Here is a 21,548-nt window from a genome sequence, read left to right as displayed (position 1 = left end):
GTGTGTGTGTCTGTGTGTAAAATTAGATAGAAAGTTAGGTAGCAGCAGAAAGTAAGGTAGAACAGTTAGCCTATGTGTATTAGTATGTAGATACAATGGGTTATCCCACCGGTCACTATTGTTGCCGTTGACATGTTTGTGAGTACTATGACCACATTAAACAAAGTTGAGTAATTGCAAATGCATATATCAATACTAGACACCTTAAACATGATGTGTACCAAAAATCTATGTCCTATCTTTATGTTAACATACTTTACCACCCTTTTCTTTGGGAGCTTTCTTGCTGCCATCCTTTTCTCTTGGCACAAACAGGAAATAAACAGCTCTGGTCATGTGACAATTTACAGTAAACATGCGACACTGCACATATTTCATTGAGACCCTTTATTATTTCAATATCTGCTGGAAATGCATTGATAGATCATTCAGTAACATTTTTATAGCCTTAGAAATGAAACATTTTTTTACGGTCACTATTGTGACCGGTGGGATTAAATATTCAACAATATTATTGATCTGTCTTATTTAGGGTGGACGATGATGCAATTTTCTTCTAGAAACAAACTTTGTTGTATTATTTTCATGTTATCAATGTGAAGCTGCTTTGATACAATCTGTATTGTAAAAAGCGCTATATAAATAAAGGTGACTTGACATTAAATTCCTTAACTTTAAAGGGGTCATATAATGGTACATGCACTTTTACAAGTTGATTGTACTGAAATGTGTGTTGGCAGTGCCTGTACACAACCATCATAAAATGATAAAAATCCATCCAGTGTTTTTTTTTAATCTTATGTTTTCCCCTGTCTCAAATCAAGCCGTTCAAGACGTCACACGGGACGCCCCTCCCAGGATTGTTGATTGACAGCAGCGTTTCAACACAGACCCGCCCTCGCTCGTGAGCGAGCTGTTAATCATAGTCCGCGCAGACTGGCGCGGTCATTGTTGATACACTGGCAGAGTTCTCAAGTTTTATCAAAAGCTTGGAGTGAGATCACATGCGGTTAGGGGAAGAGCCCTAATGGAGCCCCGCCCATCCCCGCCCCCCAATTTTACCCCTTGTTCATAATTAACTAGCCTGACGTCGTCATACTCAGATTCTAGTCAGAATGTGAGTCTGATACTGCTCCATTGAGCTTTGATTATGGGGCGTGTTTCAACCGAACCAGGAAAAAAATGCCTCTGCACTCAATTGGATAGATCTACAACCAATCAGAGCAACGGAGTAAGTGACATAAGTGTTTTATTCATGTTTCCGATCGCGGTTCTCTGTTCCTCTTTTAAAATTAATGCGCTGTCGATATCTTCTATAACAGACGCGATGGCGGAATCTACACATGATGTTTTATAAACAAAGTTCAGGAGGAGCACGTTCAAATAATCAATCCAATCAACCGTCTACGGTCTACACTATCAGCATGAGAGGAAACATATATGTATTCACTCTGTCAACTCACCTAACATTCCTTGACAGTTTTCAGCATCCCTCCACTCACTATTGGCTTGTTTTTCCACAGCCAGGAATATGGGGGAGTACTTTGGGTTCGGGCCAAATACCGAGCCCGAAGCCTCTCCTCGGACAGCACGCCAAATATGCATTTATTCTGACTTATTTGTAAGCGTGAACTCGTGAAATCTCAATTCTTCAGCGGCAGTCATTTGAATTCAACCCAAGCGCTCGTTGATGACGTGGATGATTACGTTACCGTTGCTCATCTGTCCATCATCGTATAAAGCACGCCCTGACAATTTGATTGGTCCGAACAATTTTTGTTCGGGCATAATAGCTCCTCAACGGAGCGAGTCCAGACCGAACTTCCCGACCTAAAAATTTTGTGGGCGGGGCTAAGTTCGGCTGGCATCCAGGCTAATAATTAACCAGCACAAATTGAAATTATAACAATTGGTAAATCTGATAAATGACAGAGCAATTCATCACATCAAATATACTCTTTAATGTTATATTTCAAAATTATAAATATACAAAAATTACAAAAATATAACAAATTACTCCAAACAGTTTGGAAAAACAAATATATTAAAACATTATATAAACACAAACTTTTATGTTAGATGCGATTAATTGATTTGACAGCACTAGTTTAAACATACTTTTTTTTAAAAATGTTTGTTGTAGTATATATTTTATTATAGTGTTTTTTTTAATATACATTTTTGAGTCATGAATAATATTATCATTTTCTTGAACTTATAAAAAGTCTGGTACAATGCTAATTATTATCTCAAATGGTAAAATATATTTTTGCTTTTTCCCTGACATCTTTGAAAAATACAAATGCAGTGGCAATGATTAATGTATGTTTTGACAGGATATAAAATATTACCCAGAGCACTCTGCTTTAATACATGTAGCCTTAATGTAACTAGAAAGACTATTAATACAGTATAATATATAATTTAAAATAAAATTAAGAAATAGCCTACATCTTTCATTCCTTCCCATACCCACTAACATTTCCCTTAGTTTCAGATAACGTAAGCTAGCCAAACTGAGCCAAAGCTTCTGGCCTGGTTGCAAAGTAGTTTTTGACTGCATCAATAATAATATATACGATGGGTTATATATTAAATGTTCTAGCCTAAAAATGTTAGACAAGCTTTCTTCCAACTTACCTTCTCCATCACGTCGTGTGTTCGCGCGATGTTGTTGGTTACCTAGTAACGAACGTACGGTGGCCGAGAATGTTCCATCAACTTCCGTGTGTTCGCGCATCTATGTTGCCTAGTAACGAATGCAATCTGGCCGAGATACGTGCTGGCGGCAGGAAACTTCACTTTGTGTGCCTGCGCCTCGTATACAACGTTATATATAAAGCTTGCAGGACAACTTGGTTGGCATTGCCTTTTCAGCGTGAGAAATACATGGTGTGGTGTGTGAGCGTGTGAACTGGTTGAATTGCATGTGTCTCACGGCCAATGTGTGAGACTTGAGAACCCTGCGCTGGAGCACTGTCTATAAGCAGAATGGCGTCTAAGCGATTGTGGTGTTTTGTTCTTGGGTGTAATAAGGAACACAGCAGTCATTTTGATGTTCCTAAATCCAAACCGCTTACGTTTTTGAAGGCTGAGTTTTGTTTTCGAAGGGAATATTCCCCACGATCAACGTCAATGCTTTCATGTTTGCACAAATCATTTCACACACCAGACTGCTTTACAAACGAGGGTCAGTAAAGCTGGTTTTGCTAAGAAGCTGCTCCTGAAAAAAGGATCGGTACCAACTATTCGTGTTCCTGCTGCACCTCCAGAAGAAGAAATGAGTGTAACGTTTTATTAACCTTTATATTAATATTTATATTAATCTTTGCAAACAGCTGTTTACACTCAGGGTACATTATGGCATGTTTTCTATGTACGACGTTCTCAATATAATTCATAATCCCAGGTTTATAATGAACAACGCGTTATGGTTATTGTGTTACGGTGTACGCACAGAGCAGAGGGGCGGGGTGAGCAAAGCTCATTATCATTTAAAGACACATGCACTTAAATGGCGTGCTGAAAACAGAGCTGTTTTTGACCAGATAAAATTAGTGTTTTCTTACAATACTAATGAGAATTTTTAATTAAAGTATATTACAAACTTTTAATTTAGACCCTAAAGAATCATATTAGCTTGTACAAAAATGGCATTATATGACCCCTTTAAACAAACTGATAAGGGAAACTCTCTTTGCATCCTCTCTGGCACCATTGATGTTTAAAGAACCCAGCTTTATGTCACACATAGCAAATGTTAATTTTAACATAACAGAGAGGTTAACACAAACAAAAAAGAAAAAAATAGAAACTTAACCATCATTAGCTATTTGTGCTAACTTTTATCATATTTTTTTAGACTGTAAAGGTTTTTTGGTCTGTAAAGGTCAGTTGGCCGGGGTGTTCTGTATTTTCATGAATAGTTTAACTGAATCAAGGAACAACTTTAAATCTGGGAAAAACTCATCAACTTTAACTGGTCTCAAGCCTTTAGTTCTTTGTAAAAAGGACTGAATTTTGGTGAAAGAGTAAGCACTCTCCACATCCATCTGTATGTCTCCACTAACATCACTTTCAGACTCTTCGTGTTCATCAACCCATCATCTGACTGAGAACAGCTCATGGGATTCGTCTTTGACAAATTTGTAACTTGTTTAGTGTTTGATTTATTTTCTGGATTTTTTTAAATTATGTCAGCGTCCAACAAAACCTCTTCCTCATTAAACAACACTGGCTCAGCAACTTTAGTCGCGGTTTGACCAACATTTAATTCCTTTCTAAAACATCTTGTGCGTTTTGTTCACACGCTACTTTTTCTATCTGCTCAATGCCAGTGTGGCACAAACACTGTGTGATGCGTGGGCTGAACATAACTATAGGAAGGAGGAGGATCCAAAATCTATCTATCTAACTTTAAACTACTTCAAACTACTTTTAAACTTCAAACTAATTTAAACTTAAGATTACTTTAAACTTCTTCAAACTTTCTGGTCCAAACTTTCTCAAGCCAACTTTAAGTTTGTCGAGACAAACTTTTTAATCTAGTTTATTATTATTATTATTATTGAGCATTTTCACATAGGTGAAAAAAACATTAAATAATTTATCATTTTATTTACTCTGGCTTCTTCCTTTAAATATCACAATGCAGACACTTTAATTGGAGAGTATAGATTTTCTGTAGCCATCAAAAATACATCTGTTTGTCATAATCGATCTTCTCACTAAAGCTGATCGTCTGTGAATCAACGCCTGGCCTACAGAAGAGCGGAAGCGTTGAACATTTACATGTTTACTTTCCACCTCTGTATATTTCAGATTGTAAAGAGTCTGTAAATTTATTTAAACTAAAAGCAGAATCCCTAGAGCTCGATATCATTATAATCCTGAAGATTAATTCCTGAAGACTTACCGTGATGTGATATTTGTGCCAGTGTAAAATATGTTTTGGCTCTCTGTCACCCTGTTTGAGTTTGCATTCTGTGATCTGTCTACACTTTCTCTTCCTCTCTATGGTTTTCCTGCCTGCAACTTTGACGCAAGCAGAACACAGGCTAACACATGTATTGACGCATACATCCGCTGTCCAACTGTATTAAACTGAGAAACAACTGAGCAGCAATCTGGTCTCTGTGTCTCTTATTTGGTTCTCCAGTGCACTGTCAGGCTTCACAAGATTTGGAGGGCATTGCAGAAGACTGTAGATAATTGAATAAAAAAAGTCACGCTGGTTTGGGTTTTGTTTTCACTTTCACGTTTCATGTCTTTAATTTTGTAATTTACCCATAGTCAAGGTTCCTGTCATGTGATTCCCTTTTCCCTCACGTGTTCTTGCCATGTGCTCCTCTTGTGAATGTGTCATGTTAGGTGTGTTGGACATTGGCTGATGTAACCGATCGGCATTTGTCGCTGAAAACAGAGACGTGAAGTCTGAAGACACTTTCTGCTTCCCGTAGTGACGCTCACGTTATGTTTGCATAATTTACCACAGCTTTACCTCAGATATCAACAACAAATAAACCCCGTCCATCTCCAGACATCAGTCACATCAAGTCTCTCCAGGAATGCTTTTGTAGCAACAATGACTTGTTTAGGGATTTATTAACTCAAAATGGGAGGGGAATATTCATAAGATGATGTATATGTATGTTTCATACACAAATTAGATTATCCCAAATAGGGAATAGTCTAAGCCTTACCGTATATGAATAATTAACACGATTGCTTGTAGTGAATATTCATATAGGTCGGTACAATTGTATCAATTGTCAGAGTAATTTGAATTTAGTTATTGCGCAATCTGTCCGTTTAGCGAACTGTATACGCAACTTTCTTATCAGAATCTACAGGCCTGTAAACAACGACAATAACCTTCCTCTGGCCACAAAGAATGATATTTTCGTGTAAGGCACCTTAGATATCTCAATAGTTAAACCAAGTAGAGCTTTGTAGCTTAAATCATCATCTTCAGGGACTTCAAATGATGGAGCAATGAAACAGATTCAATTCAAAGATTATGGAGTTTAATAAAACAAACTAAAGATTACGTATACTACTTAAAACACGCAGGAGTAAATATGCATAACAAAACAACAATACAAAAATGATGATCATACGAAATATTGGAGAGAGAGAGAAGAGAGAGAGAGAGTAAGTGAGAGAGAGAGAGAGAGAGAGAGAGAGAGAGAGATTTTTCTCAGGACATAAACAGTTCAAACAGTTACTTCACAAAGAGACACAAAGGCTTTTTAGGAAGTTCTAGACAACCTTAAAACAGCATTTCTTTTCAGATTTGTGATATTAAAATGGTAACATTACTTGCTTTTTATGGCCCCTTTTGTGCAGCTGGTTTGAAAAGATGCTTAGGCCACGTGTCCGATGTTCCTTCCAATCGGAGTAGATGATGCGATAGACTCAGCGGCAGCACGTTCAAAGATGACTAATCGTGAATTCGTTTCGTTCGTGAATACACTGAACGAAGGACAAAATATCAAACTGAGGTAGATAAAAGAAAAGACTTAGATTAAAAACTAAATTAGAAAGTAAACGAAGAACTCCGGCTGGAGTTCGTAGCGAAGAAATGGATCTCTCTCTGGCGTAAGAAAACTGCATAGAGGAGAGTGTGGCGCCGTGTTTTGAAGGAGCTAAAGTCCTGCCTCCTCACATGCATTAGCCAATCATTTGGGCGAACGCGTGGCGGTAAAATCTCTTTGTTCGCGAAGTACATGCCTCCTGGGATGATGTTTAACGGAGACAGAACTTATTTCTAATACATTTATGTAGCGACAATGCCTGACATGCGGTCACATGCCCCATTTCAGCATGGACTCCCTGTGATTTTACAGCCTCCTGACATTCCAGAAGACACACACACACACACACACTCGTGGACTTTCAACCAGAAACCCACCACGAGATGCAACTGAAGCACATTTCCATATATGGACTTCCACATAGTAAAATTTCATTTTACCATTCATTACAAATTTATAATAGAGGTGTGGTTTGCTAGAGTAAAATCTTTAATTCCGAAGATTCATTGAAAGAAAATCACTCCATAGTGTCTTGTAACTCGAACCTGGTCATAAACTTTTATGGCTCCAAAGCTGCAGCTCATCCAGCTCCTTTGCAAGCCAACATTCCAACACCTTAACACACATGGAACATTTCAGAGAAAACTCTTCAAATGTTTGATATGTATTCCTGTGTTTCTCAAGTGTCTTCACATGCCATAACGGAAATACTGACCATTTTATTGTGTGTTTAATCAAGCTTTATTTGTGTGTAATGATGCATATGAACATAATGTTATGTGTGTCCAATATCTACCTGTAATTCTTGGTATCTGTCTGACCGTCCTGTTTTAATTCAACCAGTCCCGCACATAGTATTACAGTAAGATGTATTGTTCCAGGTGTACAATCTTAAGAAGAAATATGAATTCTTTCTCTCATAAGACATATGGTGAAAGTAGGCGTTTTTTTCTTCACACAAAGAGAATTTTCCCGCTTCAGAAAAGACAATCTGATTCGCTGTCGTTCCAAGAGAAGGCGTAAACAGATGTTTGTTAAAAGGCAGAGACCCCCACTTCTCGCTCTCTTCTCTCATCGATCCCGCTTGACCTCCTCCTCCTCCTTCTCCACGTGCAGCGCTGCTCCGGTTGGACAGGCATCGCCTCGGCCTCTGGGACACATGGCCCGCGTCATGTAAAAGCCTGCCGTCTTTGCAACCAAGCTTTGCAACCTCTTCCGCACGGAAGACGAACTTTCTCGGTAATGTTACATCCAGTGAGCCTTTAAACTTCGCGGCACCTGAAGACGCAACAGAAACAGGACACCATCCGCGCTGTCCTGCCAGTTTCAGCATCGCGCCGAACAGAGAACAAACGTGCAAGTGACGGTAACCTTATCTGATAAAACTGCTTTCCAGGTTGTCTCGCGAACTTAGGTTTCTGTATGTAATAATTACTAGCTTTTCTCTTCTCTTTATTCTCTTTTATTTCTTTCTTTCATTTAATTTCATTCTGATCACTTATGTTATTGTTTGGTTATATGTTTGTTTGTTTATTGTTTGCATTTTTACGTACGTTTATATTCGTAGCTCATATAATCTCTAGTTTTGCATTTATTAAAATTCATAAATACTTTTCACTGCCTCTGTATTTGAAAGCCCACCATTCTAAAGTCAATGAAACAAAAGATCTTAAGCTACAAGCTCGATATTAGACTACATTCAGTAGTTTTAATTAATAAACTCAATAAAGTTTAATGTTCGTGGCCAGAACCTAAACTTTAGTGGAGTTTGTGAATACCCCTTCTTAACTGTACTGACCTTACATCTACTCGCTGGCCGAGTTAAAGGTTGGTCAAACCAGTTACAGGACAAGGTATTCTCGATAATTGATAAAATAAATGTACATGCGACTTATGAATTATGACCATGAGTCATAAATATTAATATTCCCAAGATTCCCCATATTCTTGAGCTAATTCATATTTACCCAAAGTCGTATTCGTTACATTTATAAACTGGTATTAATGACAGAATGCATCATGTTGAACTTTGTGTTACGTATTCGACACCGTTGGGCTTTTCTGAATAAAACAATACCACGAACGATAATTCTGTGAGCTAATAACAGGAAGATGCATGATTCTTAGTGATTAACCCTCTGGGGTCTGAGCTGTTTTCTGGGCCCTGGAGGTGTTCTGACATGCTCTGACATTTGTGCTTTTTTCTGTTACTTGTGACATTTTCATGGCTAAAGTCTAATTACACTGTATTCAGCACAAACTCTGCTACAATAATATATCAGCAGCATGTGTGTAAAAGTTTGTTGTTTTGAGATAATGACATTTATGTGTGGTTTGTGAAAATACAAAAAAAATTCTCACTGAAATAAGGTCATGAAACCCATACTGATTATTTCTTCACAAGACTTTTGAAAATTGTATGACGTAGCCTAGAATATTTGCTCTAAAACTATGTGAAAATCACCCTGACTGCTCATTCAGATAAGACAATATATTGATTTAAAATTTTTACGACGTGTTTTGTGTGAAAAAGCTTTATGCGGGAGCTTATTAATACGTAAGCTTTTCACACCTGAGAAAGACAAAGACACTCCCTAACGACCCTATTAGGAGCTATCAGGCCCTGTCATTCTGAGCAACCTTGCACAAAGAATGAGGAGATTTAAAAAAGAATGGCTTTTAGATTGTTTGATTTATTTACAACACAACATAATCCAAAGATACAAAACAAATGACAAAAAAACACTTATTGAACACACTGATCCAAAGACAGAGACCTTTGAGCCATTCCTAAAAACATTTTACATACCTTTAATTTCCAAGGTGTTTGATTTTCACTTTACCATGTTCATGTACAGAGACTGTGAATGTTGAAGTCAGCAGGACTCTGGCATCTGGTCCCTGAAAGAAAAGAAAAAGTGAACATACTGATATCAAGAGAAAGACCTGCACGATTTGGGGAATACATTTTAGATTTTTCTGGTTAAAATTGCTTTTTAAAATTCACAGAATACACACACACACACACACACACACACACACACACACACACACACAAAAATGTTTCCAACAATATATAATATAATGAACACAAGGTTTGTATGTGTTGTATATATATATATATATATATATATATATATATATATAGCTTTAACGAAGCTGGAGTCTGATTTTAAGATTTTACAGAGATCTCTTTTAAAACTTAAATTGGTTTTAAATGCTAAGAAAACAAATTTTATGTTTTTTTCTAAGTCAAAACTTTCCTTAAGAAATACTCTTGTACTTTCTAGCCTGGATGGTACTCCAATTGAACAGGTTTCCGAATATAAATATCTAGGTGTATGGTTAGATGATAGGCTTTCTTTTAAAAAGCATATTACTGAACTTAGTAAAAAGCTAAAAATCAAAATGGGGTTCTTTTATAGAAATAGGGCTTGTTTGTCATCTCCTCATAGAAGACAAATTATTCAGGCCACTTTTATGTCTGTCCTAGATTATGGTGACATCATTTATATGCACGCTTCTACTGCCATATTAAAACCTTTGGATGCTATTTATCATTGTGCAATTAGATTTATCACTGGTGATAACTATAAAACTCATCACTGTATTTTATACCAACATGTGGGATGGACTTCTCTTGCTGTGAGACGTGAGAAACATGCTCTCCTTTTTATTTACAAAGCTCTTCTTTTAAAATTACCTCCTTATATAACTTCTTTGCTTTTTATTAGACATACAAATATTTTAACAAGATCCCAAAGGTGGATTACATTAAAGATCCCATCAATCTCAACAGAGCTGGGTAGGTCTGCATTTAGTTATTTTGCCCCCTATATATGGAACAAATTGCAGATCAAACTTCAGATAAACAATCTTGTGTCCCTGGCCCATTTTAAAAATGTATTGGAGGATTTATATGATGTTTCATGTGTTTGTGTTTGTGATTGTTTTTGTTGATTTAGATGTGTATGTATATTTTATTGTGTGACATTGTATATGTTTATATGTTTCACAGGGCTCAGCTGAAAAAGAGATTTCGGTCTCAGTCTGTTTCCCTGTTAAAATAAAGTTAAAATAAAAAATTAAAAAATAAAAAAATATATTTGGTCACAGGAATGGGGTGTTTCATTAATAATAATATTATTAGTGTTTTTGTTGTTGTTATTAATAATTGCTCAAATACCAAATACAAAGTATTTATTCAATTTCCGCGTGTGTGTGTGTGTGTGTGAGAGAGAGAGAGAGAGAGAGAGAGAGAGAGAGAGAGAGAGAGAGAGAGAGAGAGAGAGAGAGAGAGAGAGAGAGAGAGAGAAAGAGAGAGAGAAAGAGAGAGAGAGAGAGAAAGAGAGAGTTTTTGAGTTTTTAACAACAACTTTTATTTCTCAGAGCTTCACACTGCAATTGTTACATTCTAATCACATTCACATATTGTCACATATTATTCTTCCTTCCGTATCCTAATACTTATTGCAATACCAAATCAAAAAACAACATTCCATCCACAACTGTGCAAATAGCTTCATTATATCCCCACCTTTGCAAAAAACCTTCATAATCATTAACCAGCTTATAAAACTTAAAATCAATCAGAACCCGACTTTTCACCAAATTTTTAAAAACAGTCTCAACTTTCTGCCCCACTAAACCTTCTAGTTTTTTCTTCCTTGAAATATATATAGCTCTTTTAGCTTGTCCAATCAAGAAATTAAGCAATTGACATTTACTTTTTTGTGTCGCTCTATAACATGGACCAAAAATGAAATTCTGAATGGAGAAATTGTCACCAAAATTAAAAAACATTAACTTCAGTACACTAAACAAATTCGTTAATCTTAAACATTCTAAAAAGCAGTGAAAAATCGTTTCCCTTATTTTACAGAAAGGACATTCATCAGACACATTAGAATTGATAACACTCACAAATGCATTAACAGCAACTGTGCCGTGCAATATTTTCCATTGAAGATCACCAGTATGCTTTTCTAATGGTGGTTTATAAAGAATTCTCCATACAGGTTTAACATCATCTTCCAACCCCAGTTTTTCTCTCCACACTGTATCTTTTCGTTCTTTAAGAATTGTTTTGTTTAAGATCTTTACACAGCATTTATATAACACTTTACTTTGAACATCTTGAAAATTCAAATTCTCCAGACCCTCCAAATCCAAAAAAAACCCACTTAAACCCTTTAAATCAGGAGTAATTAAAATTGTTGGAAAAGGATCTGAAGTAGTATAAACCACTTTGCCATTATAATATTCTTTCAACACCATTTTTTCTTCTACTGTCAACCTTTGCAATAATAACTCTAACACTTTATCAACTTGTCGTACAGAATGAATTCCCAAATGAGAGACCACAGCTTGAGAATTACATAGCTCAGGACCACCAATGTCCATTAAATGATGTAACTTTAATGTTTTGGATGAACACAGTATTTGAGATAGTCCTGGTGTGGCTTCACAAGCCACATCCAACCTCGCTCCATGAACAAGAGGTTCCTCAAGCAGCCAGTACAGAGATGTTGTGTTTTGCCTCTGTTTTTTAAAAAGTTGCCAGACATTAAATAGTCCTTTGTAGAATTGAATCGACGTATTAATCTGTAGTTTGCCAAAGTCTGTTAAAAAGAGTCCTGAATTCAAATTCAATCCACTCACTCGATTAAAGATTATATCAGCTACTTTCCTCCAGACCACATTCTCTGGTCCCGTCAAGTATCTCTGTAGAAACAACAATCGAAACGTCGCTCTTCTGCTGGCCAGATGTATGAGTCCTTGTCCACCCTTCTCCGTGGGGAGAAACAGTACGCTCTGGGCAATCCAGTGAAATCCACTCCAGAAAAAGTCTACTATAATTGCTTGTAGTTTTGCCAAAAGCCCAATAGGAGGATCAATACAAGTCAATCGATGCCATAACATTGATGCAACCAAATTGTTAATGACTATAACTCTCCCTCTAAATGACATCTTTGGCAAAAGCCACTTCCATTTTTCTAACTTCCCTTTTACTTTTTCTAAAATACCTTCCCAATTTTTCTGTAACATAGCATCATTCCCAAGATAAACTCCCAGATACTTAATTCCATCATTTCTCCAGGACAGGCCTCCTGGTAAACTAGGAGGATCACCATCCCATTCACTACACACCAATGCCTCACTTTTAGACCAGTTTACTTTGGCTGAAGAAATAATGCCAAAATCATCAATAATTTTCTTTAACATCAGTATATCCTTTTGATCTTTAACCATAACAATAATATCATCAGCATAAGCTGATAATTTAACTTTTTCACCTGATTGTGGTATCGACCAGCCTTCAATATTATTTCTAATTTTTACCAACAAAGGTTCAATCGCCAATGCATACAGCATTCCTGACAACGCACATCCCTGTCTGATCCCTCTTTTAACTTTAAAAGGTGCACACAAACCTCCATTTATCTTCAGCACACTCTCAATGTCCTGATACAAGACCCTGATCATAGCAATAAAACCTGAGCTGAACCCAAACTCCTCCAGTGTACGCCAGAGATAGCCGTGTTCAACCCGATCAAACGCCTTCTCCTGATCTATGGAAATAAGACCAGTATTTAAACCCAATAACCTGGAGACTTCCAAACTATCTCGAATCAAAAATATATTATCAAAGATAGACCTCTTAGGCACACAGTACTTCTGATCGTGATGAATGACCCGACCAACCACCTCCCTCAGTCTTATTGCCAAAACTTTAGATAAAATTTTCAAATCAGTGCACAGAAGTGAAACGGGTCGCCAATTCTTCATATCTTTCAGATCTCCCTTCTTCGGCAGCAGGGTTATGACTGCCCTTCTGCAGCTCAGTGGTAGCAAGCCATCAGCCAGACTCTCACTCAGTACTGCAAGCAAATCATCCCCTATTACTGCCCAAAAAGCCTTATAAAAGTCGATGGGGAGGCCATCCATTCCAGGTGCCCTGCCACATTCCATGCTCTGCAGTGCAATCTGCAATTCTCCTATGGAAATGGGCTTCTGAAGTTCAACATTCACTTCATTCGGCACTTTTGGCAACCCTGTATGAAACCCATTGACTGACTCATCCACTTCTGTACTCTCACTCCTATACAATTCTGAATAAAAAGACACCGCCCTTTTTCTAATCTCATTAGGCTCTGTTATGTCTGTTCCAGTTGTTGAGTATAGCGAGTGAATATAACGACTTTGACCATTCTTTTTTTCTAGACCAAAGAAGAACTTAGTCGGGCCATCCATCTGCTCAATGCTCTGAAATCGAGAGCGGACCAATGCGCCCTGTGCTTTAACACCTAACAGTTCATCTAACTTGCTCTTTTTGAATTTAAGGAGTTCACTCTGCCCTTGGTTTCCTGTGGATGCTGTTGAATTCTGCAATTCCACAATTTCGATCTCCAGGTTTTTCATTGACCGGGAAATGTCCCTGGAAACATTGAGTGTGTACTGCCGGCACAGTTGCTGTATTTCCACTTTACCACAATCCCACCACTGTCGTAAAGATCTATATTCATTCTTTTTCAACCCAAACTGTTTCCAAAAATATGTAAATGTCTCAATAAAAGACTTATCTTGCAACAATAAGACATTAAAGTGCCAATAAGCACTTTTGGGTTTTATATTTGCTATGTAAATGTTACCGGCCTCAGATCTAGGGGAATCTGGGCAGGTACAAAGCCACAGGCTGGATAGCACTGTGGGTTGGAAAGTAGTGGAGATACAAAAATTATGTCTTTCTCAAGCGCTGGATGTTTATTTCTGAGCTGAGTCAAATATCTCAATAATAATACGATGAGGTCATAAACCGTAACTGAACCATTACATGGACCATATAATATAGAAATGGTCTATAACTACACTGAATACAATAAACAAATCAATATGTAAAGCATTGGTATATATCAGATAAAATACAAAACCCATTAATAACATACTGTGAAATAGATACCAGTCTTACTGTACAATACATGAAATATACATCAACAAATGACACTATAAATTGTATTATATTTTGAAACAATTGGTATAGCACATTCAAATATGTAGACATTTACATATTACACTTTAAACATACCGATGTTCACTTGACACAACTGTTTACAGTCAATACAAATACAATACTTTTTAACAGAGATTGGAAAGGTTTACAAATATACCTGTGGGTTGGAAAGTAGTGGAGATACAAAAATTATGTCTTTCTCAAGCGCTGGATGTTTATTTCTGAGAGCTTGAGCTACCGTCTCCACGGCAACCCAACTGAAACAGTGTAACGGCTTTTCACTTTTTTTAAAAAGTAACAAAACAGAAGAAGGTTTTTTCAATTAAACTAATATATGTAGTCATTTTCTCTACCCATTACACTCTCCCCTACTTTAAGAGATGTCTCCCGACATCCAGTAATAAACTGAACTACTGGCTACAGTGGTACTCTCAAACTATCGGTCAGGACCTCAGGTAAGTATGGTCTTCAGGAGTCATCAGTCTGAACAGTAAGTAAGCCTGCAGTATGTCAATCACAGATAAGTAGTATGAAGGTAAGATTGTATGTCGATATCAATGTCTTTCATGTCCTGGTCCATGTCAATTCTACTGTATGTCCATACAGCAGGGGGAGGATAGTAGCATCTCTCATGAAACACTGGGTAGGCCAGCATGGAAGAAGGGGTACAGTACATGGCATTAGTTCCCATTCTCCAGGGCTGGTAGGAAGGTTCTCCTGGCTGGTCATACATGAAGATGTTTCTGGATTTGACTGGTCGAGTGGACCTCCGCAGTTGCTGATCTACCTCTCTTACTGGCTGAGGAACAGGCACAGCATCTATCTCAGGATCCTGAGGGCTTTCACTCTCCATAGCATCATCCCTGTGTTGATCCGGTCCTTCCACAGCAGGGGACGGATCTACCCCTCTTGGTAATGGCATTGGCTCTGCTGTCACCAAAGGGTCAGATGGTCCTGGCTGCCATACATTCTCAGACTCAGGTGCACGGCTCAACGGTTGATATTCGGGAGCCCCAGCACTTAGCTCACTGTGTAGCTCGGGTTGATGTGGGTGGTATCTGACAGCCCTCCTCTCATACACAGGCAAGGGTCTAAGGTTGTAGGAGCACTCCCCCTCATCATCTGAGGTGCCGACATCAGACTTAGTTGCTTCTCTGGTTGGCATATGACGTCTCTGTCCTTGGGACTTTCGCTCCACACCAGTGTCACATTCCTTATGGTTGACTGGCAAGTCACTGACAGGCAAGAGGAGGTTGCGGTGGAGCACCCGGAGAGTCTGGTCACCTGTTTCAGCTTGGATTCGATATACAGGTCCATCTCCCAGCCTCTCTATGACACGGTGGATCTTCTGTTCCCAGTAAGATCGAAGTTTGCCTGGGCCACCTCTCTCCGACATGTTCTTGACAAGCACACGATCACCTGGTTGCAGCAAGGCTCCTCTGGCACCTCGGTCGTAGTGCCTTTTCCCTTTCTCAGAAGACTTCTTGCTGTTCTCAGAGGCAATCCGGTATGCATCCTGCATCCGGGAAGCCCAGGTCTGTGCATACTCCTGCCGTGTCTGTACCAGCCGATCTGGGTCGAGATTGAATATCAGGTCAATGGGCAGCTGTGGATGTCTTCCAAAGAGGAGGAAGAATGGTGAGTAGCCTGTAGACTCATGCTTCGTGCAGTTGTAGGCATGTACTATGCTGGGGAGATGGTCTTTCCACTCTGCCTTCTTTTCCTCATGGAGTGTTCTGAGCATCTGGAGGAGTGTCCTGTTCAGGCGTTCAACAGGATTCCCCTGCGGATGGTAAGGAGTAGTTCGGGAGTGAGATATTCCTGCCAGCTGCTGAAGTCTCTGGAACAGGGTGTTCTCGAATTCCCGACCCTGGTCATGGTGGAGCTTTTGAGGGTACCCGAAGCGTGGAATGAAGTCGTAGAAGATCTTTTCGGCCGCTGTTTTACCAGACTTGTTTCGAGTTGCGTAGGCCTGAGCAAAACGGGTGAAGTGATCTACTACCACAAGGATGTACTCGTAGCCTCCTTTACTGGGATCAAGGTGAAGGTAATCAACAGAGAGCAGTTCAAAAGGTGCACTAGTTGTGATTGAGCCCATTGGTGCTTTCTCATGGACAGCAGGTCGTTTTTGTTTGATGCATGGGCATTGGCGGATGACATAGTCTTCGATGTCGCGCTGCATAAAAGGCCAGTAGAACCGTTGCCTTGCGAGGTGGGTGACTTTATCAGCGCCAACGTGTCCCATGTCATCGTGCAGGTGTTTGAGCACGGTTGACTTGAGTGCTTTGGGGAGGACCAGTTGTTGATTTTGTCCTGCATGCCTGTACAGAATACCATTATCCAGTTTGAGCCTGTTCCACTCATGTATAAGTCGTCGTGTTCCTGGTTGTATTGGACTCCAGTCTTTGTCTCTCGGATTCCATCCGCTCCCTTTCAACCGAATCACCTCGGAAATGGGCTCATCTCCTTTCTGGGCGGCTCTGATGTCTTCTGGGGTGAACATGGGCGCACTCATCGGGGGAGAGTCGTCATCAAAGGCGGAGATCTGAAGGGCGGCAGCCCAGGACACATCCTCATCTCTCTGAGCTTTATTCCCCTGCCAGATGGCAGATACAACCTCAGGTGGCATTGTCTCTGTGTACTCCTTCAGGTTGTCTTGGAGTTTCACTGGAAACCTGGACAGGGTATCTGCATCCACATTCACCTTGCCTGGCCTGTACTTGATGTTGAAGTGGAAGTCGGCTAATTCACCAACCCAGCGATGTCCAACAGCATTCAGCTTGGCCGTGCTCAGGACGTAGGTGAGGGGATTGTTATCTGTATATACAGTGAATGTTGTTGCGTAATACAGATAATCACGGAATTTATCGCATATGGCCCACTTCAGAGCGAGAAACTCAAGCTTACTGGAATGGAGGTGGTAATTCTTTTCAGCAGGCGTGAGTGACCTGGACCCATAAGCAATAACCCGGAGTTTGCTGTTCTGTTCCTGGTAGAGCACCGCCCCCAATCCTTCATTGGATGCATCAGTGTGTAGGATGAATGGCAAATCGAAGTCGGGGTATGCCAAGATGGGGGGTTTGATCAGCATGTCCACAAGGCGGGACACAACAGCACTGTGTTCGGGGGACCACTGAACTGGTGTCCGGGATGGTAACTGACCATTGCTCTGGCCTTTTTGGGTGGACTTGGCTGCAATCCTGCTGTTGTTGGACAAGGCAGGATGTTCTTGAAGCTTAAACAGTGGCCGGGCTATTCTGGAAAAATCCTGAATGAATGAGCGATAGTAGCCCAAGAAACCAAGTAGAGCTCGGACCTCTCCGACGTTCTTTGGCTCTCTCTCCTTCATCTGCAACACAGCTTCTAGGTCTTTGGGATCTACCTGAACACCCTCACTCGTGACCAGGCGTCCAACATATCTCACTTGGCGTTTGAACAGCTCACATTTTTTCGGGCGCAGCTTCACACCATGCTCCCTTAAGCGACACAGAACTTGTCTTAAGTCCTCAACATGGCCCTGGAAAGTCTTGGAAAAGCAGAGCACATCATCCAGGTAAGGAGAACAGCATTCATCTCTTAGACCAGCCAGCACTCCCTCCATGCAGCGTTGGAATGCTGCCGGAGCGTTGGTGAGGCCAAATGGGAGGCGTATCCACTCGTAAAACCCCCAGGGTGTGCTAAAAGCTGTCAGGTGCCGGCAGCTCTCTTCAACAAAGCCTTGGTGGTAAGCACTGCCCTGGTCAAGTATGGAAAACCATGAGTTGCCTCCTAAATTGTCAAGCAGGTCCTGGATGCGTGGAAGGGGGTGGCGGTCCTGGATGGTTTTGCTGTTCAGCCCCCGGAAGTCAACACAGAGACGTAGGCTTTTGTCCTTTTTTCTCACACAGACCACAGGAGAAGAGTATGATGAGGCGGATTTTCTGATCCAACCACGGTCAAGCAAGTTCTGAACATAGTCTTTTACCTCTTGATACAAGGGCTTTGGGATGGAATTGTAAGACTTTTGGACAGGTGTTTCATCTGTAAGATTGACTCTAAGTTGGAGGTCAGGAATACAACCAATGTCAGCATCGTCTTTGGCGAACACTTCAGACTGCTCGAACAACATTTCCTTAACTAACCTCTGTTCATCCTCAGCTAGATGTGATACGTCAACAGGAGGGTGCCACTTGTCTTTAGCTTTAGACCTGATCTGTCTGTCCTGCTCGTTGTTCATGTAAGCCGTTGGATCTGTACTTAATTGAGCTGTAAAGGTTTGGACAACGTCATTCGGCATGTGCTCAAGACTCGGGACAGGTTTAACGTCAGCCACTTCCTCAAGAGTGCCGAGAGTGATTCTTGGGGTCAAATAAATGGCATGTCGGGTTGCATTTTGAATAGGAATTTTAATGCATTTTGAGGGTCCACAAGGAATGTCAACTAATGCAGGAAACAGTTCTAGGCCCTCAGGGCAGGTGTTTTCTATAAGAGGCTGGAACAGTACTGTACAATTCCCTGGCAACCCCCTAACCCGGCACCTGACTTCATAGACTCTACCAGCAGGGATAGTGACACCTTTCTTGCCTGTGTGTACAGTACACAGGGCTGTCTCGACAGTGGTAGTTATCTGAAGGGCAGAGACCAAAGCCTCAACTGTGTTCTCAGGGACACTTAAAGCGTCGGTCAGAATAGCAGTCACATTCACAGTGTTGTCATGCTCTTTGATGATCTCAGCTATGACGTTACTTCCTAACAGGGGACAGTGACAAGTCTGACTGACCAGTAGGGGCACTCCAATTGTCACCGACCCATGGCGCTCACTACAAATTTGCAGGTCAACCTCTGCCCATCCATCAAGGGGAACTTGTGTACCATTTGCTGCTGATACTTCAAGAGGCTGATCGGCAAAGAGGGATTGAAGTGGTTGGATTTTGACATGGGGTGCTGCTCTGTCTATCCAGGTTTTGCTGACCATTGTCACCTGAGCCCCTGAGTCTAAAAGCATTTCAATTGGCACACCATTGATGTTGCAAGAAACGGTACAACGTTTTCCTATGAGCTGGGCGATGCGTTTTTTTGGACCTGCTTGGCATGGTATGGGTAGCGGTTTGATCTTAACAGTGGGCTGAATGCTGTTCACAGTCACTGGCTGCCCTACTCCAGCGACTTCCTCCCGTTTCCCGACGACTTCCTCTGTAAACAGCCAATAGCTCGGTGTCCTGCCTGGCCACAGACAAAACAATGGGGACAGCTCATGGTTTCACTCACTACGCAGTCGTGGCATCTACCCTTTTTGTCAACTGACAGTGTCCGTGGAAGACTAACAGATGTGCTAGGGCGACCAGACTGTACACGTTCTGCAGACTTGTCAACAAGTGTCATGTGTCTTGTCAGTGAGGACACTTGGGCAGTCAGCTCTCTGATAGCGTCACGGTTAGCCTGTAACTCAGCTTCAACTGGACTCGGTTTGGTTGTATCAGTCTGTCCGTCATGGTCATATCGGGCACTGCTTACAGTCACCGGTCTATACTTAGCTACAGCACCCAGGCGTTTTAACCTCCCCTCTTCTTCAGTCATGGACTTGGTCATCTGTTCTAACAGAAAGTCATCGCTAGCCTGCATGTCAGAAAGGAAAGGTTTGATGTCATGTCTAACATAAGTGTTTCTCTCATTTAGACCTTGGTAGAGTGTGTGTAGAAAAGTACCCTGTACAAGCCTTCTGTCATAACTGAACTCTACACCAGGTTGCTGTGACTCAAAAATGATTCTCTGCTTTAACCCCATAAGCCTGTAGAGAAACTGCTGTGGACTCTCTCTGTCATGTTGTCTAGCATTACTGAGCTCTTGAAAGAGCTCGGTTACACTTTTATCCCTGATGTGAGAGCGGAGAAACCTTTTTAACCCCTTCACTGTTAGATCATCATGGTTAATGAGCATTTCCCTGAATGTACCTGGCTTAGTTATCTTAAGTACAGCTCTAATAGTTTCAGCCTCACTAAACCCCTCTTGTAAAGCAGCATCAATCTGCTTACAAAGACCATTAAAGGATATGTCAGAACCCATGTCAGATACCTGACCACCGTGTATTTTACACTCTCTACGAGGAAGCAGAGCAGTAACATCAGACAGTCTTACTACCTGGTCTGTTACAGTTGAGGACAGGCTTGTCCTACCATGGTGGGCACCACAGGTGCCAGTGACGCTCGGCTGGGCTTGCCTCCCCGTAGTAACAGGTACATGAATGTCTCTGTCCATGAGTGACGTGTGTGTGTGCATGTCCATGGATGGTGTGTGGATGTCTCTTGTGGAGGGAGGTAAGAGTTGATGTGTAGGCGTCAGTGTGCCGTCCATGTGAACAGTGGAAACACAGACCTCACCAGACCCGGAGTCTGTCGATGTCAGTTCCTGCAGCAGGTCCTGGAGGGAGAGGAGTTGAGCCATGCCTTCATCTTCCATCGCCTTCAACCTCTCACTCCTAATGTAGTTGATGATGAAATCATAGAGCTCTGGTTCACTGAGGCCCTCAGTGCTTTCACTGCCATCTTCAATTGACCTGGCAACCAACTGCAATTGGCTTAAACTCAGCGCTGGAAGCTGTTTGATGATCTGGAAGATCAACATTCGCCGTGGGGCTACTGTAGTCATCGTGAAGTCTCACCGGTGACTGTTGCTCTCTGGATGACGCTCAACCTAGCAGCCTTCCCTGAAGCTTGAACCCCTGGTCTCACCGTTGCAATGACTGCTCTCCTCGCTTTTTACTCAACGGATCCCGCGGACGAGCCCCCAATTGTTACCGGCCTCAGATCTAGGGGAATCTGGGCAGGTACAAAGCCACAGGCTGGATAGCACTGTGGGTTGGAAAGTAGTGGAGATACAAAAATTATGTCTTTCTCAAGCGCTGGATGTTTATTTCTGAGCTGAGTCAAATATCTCAATAATAATACGATGAGGTCATAAACCGTAACTGAACCATTACATGGACCATATAATATAGAAATGGTCTATAACTACACTGAATACAA

The 21,548-nt window shown here is 40.8% G+C and overlaps 1 protein-coding gene across 1 annotated transcript in view; it reads right to left on the bottom strand.

The window, feature by feature from the left end:
• Window positions 1-4,998, bottom strand: part of LOC311081122 (NLR family CARD domain-containing protein 3-like) — a 49,806-nt gene extending 44,808 nt beyond the window's left edge. The window contains exon 1 of the mRNA XM_084111529.1: window positions 4,916-4,998. The gene's annotated coding sequence lies outside the window, so the exon portion shown is untranslated. The remainder of the gene's footprint in view (window positions 1-4,915) is intronic.
• Between the last annotated feature and the right edge of the window lie 16,550 nt (window positions 4,999-21,548).

This window comes from Abramis brama (assembly GCF_963993115.1).
Source record: "Abramis brama genome assembly, chromosome: 4".
NCBI lineage: Eukaryota > Metazoa > Chordata > Actinopteri > Cypriniformes > Leuciscidae > Abramis > Abramis brama.
Note: the sequence above shows the minus strand (reverse complement) of the source record. Positions and strands in the feature narration are given on the sequence as shown.